Source organism: Morus notabilis, unplaced genomic scaffold, assembly GCF_000414095.1.
Source record: "Morus notabilis unplaced genomic scaffold, ASM41409v2 Scaffold395, whole genome shotgun sequence".
Classification (NCBI taxonomy): Eukaryota; Viridiplantae; Streptophyta; class Magnoliopsida; order Rosales; family Moraceae; genus Morus; species Morus notabilis.
Window position 1 is genome coordinate 49,118 of NW_010359475.1, and position 5,290 is coordinate 54,407.

Here is a 5,290-nt window from a genome sequence, read left to right on the forward strand (position 1 = left end):
ATATATATATATATATATATATATTCAAAGATGATACCTTTGAAGTATATCTCGTAGTGACCCAATTGAAACAAACCAATGCACATTCGGATAATACATCTCCTTTCAAATATGAATCACTCCTTTAAAATAGCAACTTAATCTCCACATTATCTCTTTCTAGTAGTGACCCAATTGAAACAAACCAATGCACATTCGGATAATACATCTCCTTTCAAATATGAATCACTCCTTTAAAATAGCAACTTAATCTCCACATTATCTCTTTCTAGAATCTCATTTAAATTCAAATAACCAATGCATTATCTTTATCTCTCTAAATTTCAACCAATGTCTTATCTTCGTTTGACCAAGCCTTTATCCTTATCTCTTCAAATCTCGACTCAAAAAAATCTGCAACTTTAACTTTAAATCTAATTCAAATTCTTGCTCTGCAATCTGAAATCTTCTTGAACCTATTTTTTGAATTTTTACAAGATTGCCAATAAATTGTCAACTAATAAAAATACCTAACAATTTCTTTTCAAATGTACGTCCATACTTTAAAAAAAAAAAAAAAAAAAAAAAAAAAAAAAAAAACTCATATATAACTTTTATTCTTTTTCAATATAATTTTTTAAAATATTTTTTCTCTTCCTCCAGTTGATGGAATCAACTTCTGAGGAGACTATGTATTTAAAGTAGGATCAAACTTAAAAATTTATTCTCCCACACGCATACCACGTGACTCAACTAGTACATAAATGAATGAGTCAAAGGAGATTTTGTCAATATTTATCCTTTGGCCAAGTCTCAACTTCTCATTTCTTACTTCATTTATTGTTTTTTTTTTTTTTTTGTTTTTATACTCTTTCTCTTATTCGTTTTACTTTTATGTTTCTTCTTATTTCATTCACTCTTTTTTTCTTTCTTTCATTCCTTTTTTTCTTAATGCTCCTATATAGTTAATTTTTTTATTATGTATCTTTTTTAAATACTTTTTCCCTCACTTTATTCCATGATAAAATAATTTTATCTTCAAATGTAATTTTACTTCATTTTTTTGCTCATATAGATTTAGTTCTCTTTCAATGTTCTTTTTTCAAAATAGTTTTTTTTCTCCTTTCTCGCTCCTATTAAATATTTTTCTACAAATATGTTCGTTCTTAACTTTTTTTTATGTAATTACTCAGAGTATCAAAACTGATTCTTATAAATATTCTTCTTCTTTTGGCTTAGTAGATAGTTTTTTTTTTCTCTCTTTTTAAACATCTCTTTCGCTCAATCGTTATTTTTTTCTTATAAATATTATTTTTGTAATTTGTTACCATTCAGATAAATTCTTGTTGACGATGTTTTTCTAACAACTCGTAATTACCTCTCTGGTGATTCTCACAGTAACACTCACGGGTTAATTAGAGATTAAAAGCAATAAAATAACGTAAAGAACACAAGGATTTATAGTGGTTCGACAAGATTTCTTGGCCTAGTTCACTTGTGGATACACTAATCTTTCTGAGATTACAAGTTCTTCCCTAAATAATGGAATAGTGTCTAACCCTTCAATGGGTTTCTTGGCTCTATTTATAGGCTTTTACATATAATGATCTCATCTGCATCCCCCCGAGGGAGCAATCTTCTATCCCGGGATTTAGGGGTGGCGTAGGTGCATTTTCATGATGACAATCTCAGGAAATCAGGCCAACCTCTCTTACCGACTACCTGATTTTCTGGCTGTGACAGTAGCAGTTGGCATAGTACATCCTTTCCTGAGTTGACAAGATTGTTGACGGATTTGACTGGACATGTTGCCTCGACGTAATGACCACCACAAGTCGAGTCATGGTGCTCGACGCGCATCGCCCTGCGTGGGCTCTCGACGTCCAAAGGACACTTTAGCTACAGTGGTTCCCTCGACGCCAACGACCGATTCTCAACGGGGAGTCCTCGGCGCTTGTCGTTCAAGAGAATGGTCGATTGCTCGACCATGGTGTAACAATTCTCATAAATATGTAATGCTATTTCTACATTTTTTTTTCATGAAGCCCTTTCAACTACTATTTTTTCACATATTCCGTATAATTAGTTTCTTGTTTGATTTACCCGCTAATTGTTTTCCTACTTGTTTATACATAAATGTTATGAAACCAAACCGTACATTTTGCTTGGAAGATTTGAAATCTTTAACATATATAAGAACTGCAAACAACACTACATCTTTGTCTTTCACCTAGCCAGGCGTTTCGTTCACGTTATTATTATTATTTTTTTGTTTTGTTTTATTTTGCTCTTAAATTTTTCACTTATTATCTTATACTATTTTTACCCTTTTTTCTATGTAATAGTATATATATTTTAAGATGTATTTCGTTAAAAATACCTTTTCTTTTCCTAATTTATTGATATAATTTCTTTTTCAAATATACCCTTACTAATTGACTATCTTTCTCCTTCTCATAAATGTACCACTTAAGTTTTCTATTCACTTTGTAGTAAATATGATTGTCCATTGGGCCATGTTTGGTAGCTTGTATTGTATTGTATAAGATGTATTATATTGTGTTATATTGTATTATATTATCATAATATAATACGATATTTGATGTCATGAGTATTGTATAAAGAGTTAAAATGTAAAATTTTAATAATTTTAGGGTCAAAATGTAAATTTTGAAAACTTTTGGGGTCAAAATATAATTTTACAAAAGTTTTAGGATCAAAATGTACCTCCTAAATTTTTTAACAATTATAAGCTACTACATGACCCAATGTTAGTCTGAGCCTGACCTAGTCTTGCCCAACCCCGACATAATTTATTGATTCATTATAAAATAATACAATATAATACATTAAAAATAAGTCATATTCAATAATACGATTTAGACCGTATTAATTTATCATCCGTATTAATTTATACAATATAATAATCACATAAAATATTATATTATTTTATTATTATACAATACGGTACTCTAATATGACTAAACAAATTTAAAATAAGTGTGGGAGCTGAAGGCAGGTATTGGCCGCTGGAGTACGTTGCTTGGACCAAAAGCGTGTTTTCCGAGTAGGAGTGTTGTGGAAACGGGGAGACATTGATTGGTGGAGCACTCGGTGAAAACTCATAATTCCGTATCATCAAAACTCCCATCTTTAAAGTGGTGTGCTTAGTGCGCGTGATTTTTTTCAAGTTGCATTTTGGCCACGTTAAATTATTTGTCTACCTAAGTAAATTGAAATATGTGTGATCTACTGTTTATATGTTTTGATAAAAACTAGTTCGTAAAAAGAAAAAAAAAAAAAAAAAAAAAAAAAAAAGGGGTTTTTTTAGAGTTATTTTTTTTTTATTTTTTTAAAAAAAATAGTTTAAAAAAAAAAAAAAAAAAAAAAAAAAAAAAAAAAAAAGGGTTCTTCTGTTGAATTTGTGGAGGGACCTTTTGGAGACACTTTATCTCATGACTATTTAGCGATTATTGCGCCTTTTATTTTTAACATACATAAAAGAGTCTAAAGATTTTTCCCTCCTTTTAATATGTGGCATCATAAGGAGACTTCTCTTTCCTTTTGACACATTATATAAATATTAAATTTTTGTTTTGTTCTCTCTCTCTGTTTTTTTTAACATTTCCTATTTTTTTCCCAAAGTTCTTATACAGCTCAATTTCTTTTACGATGTGTTGTTTTGAAATACTTTTTTTCTCTGGCTTTGTACTTACTAAAATAATTTATTTTGAATATATATCTTTTTTTTTTTCCTTTTTGTTAAAGGTTGTTATGCAGTTTAATCTCTTTTTATCTGTTTCTCGAAACACTTTTTCTTCACGTCATATTTACATGTGTTTCTTCTTGGTGTCATTCTTAACTACCGTTTAACTCATAAATAAAACTACTCTAATTTATCTGATATTTTTAAATAATTTCTCTTACATATGAGTATACTCAATATTCTTTTTCTAAATGTGGCCCTCATACACTATTTTTTTGTCTAATTGCTTTACTGATACCATATATTCTCAAATGTGCCTCTATCTAAATATTTTTTTCCTTGTACACTTCTTAAATATGTTTTTCATATGTACCCATAAATAATTTATTTTCTAATTCATTCCACTAAAAACTTTGTTTTCCTTTATCTATGCTCTACTTAAATTGTTTATTTTTAATTTTTTTGGCCAAAGTACACTCTTAAAGGAATACTAAGTCAATAAAACAATTTGAACAAATTTTAAACCATATCCAAAAGGATATAACACGTTGAATACACAAGTGTAGCGCGTGGTTTCAACTAGTTAGTAGAAAAGAGAGAAGAAAAAAAGTTAACAAGTTTTATTGGGTTATTGATTATATTTGCTCTGACAAAATAAAGCATTACTCATAACAAAGATACCGTTTACTCACTGACCCGTTTAGTTCGCTGATTCGAGTTTTTAATTCAAGTTGAGATGTGGTTTTTTGTGAGAACTTTTTACTGTAGTAAAAAAGTTAAATGTGACTGTTTCTGAGAGCTTTTTACCGTAATAAAAATGTAGATGCTTCACCTAATAATCTCAAAAATTTCCTACATTGAGCTCAATTTCTTATTAGAGATTTCTTGCACTGAAAATACTAACTACCGAAAAGGCTCCTTTTTCAACAATTTGTATTAAAAGTAGTTTGTTATATATATATATATATATATATATATATATATATATATATATTTTTTTTGTTGTCCCCGACACCAGAGAGTCATTAAGCTTGAACTGTGCACAAGTCAACTTGGGAGTCTCGCAGAAAGAGTAATCGCAGAAAGCTCATAATTCCATATACCTACATAATTGTAATTTGAAGTTAACAAAACTCCTATTTTAAAGTGGTGTGCTTAGTGCCCATGTTTTTTCCAAGTTGCATGATGGCCCCGTCAAATTATTTGACTAACTAAGCGAATTAAAATATGTGATCTACTGCTTATACGTTTAGACAAAGGATTATTTACAAAATTAGGGCAATAAACTTCTTGATCTCTCTACTAATATAGCTTTTATCTTTACAGATATCGTGTTCTATAATCTATTTTCCTAAACAGCTAGAAAGACACACATGTGAAACTGACCCAATACACTTCAGGAGTCCAATTTAACCCCAAAAGTTCATTATATATATATATATAAACTATTTCACATCATCATCCACTTTTCATGTGAGACAACACATGCACTTTTTTCAACAATCTCTCTCTCATGTGTATTTTCACCGAGTTCCCCCTCGAACTAAAATTTCTAATAGCCGACACGTCCTAGCATCACACTTCAAACTGGAGCCAAACTCGAGC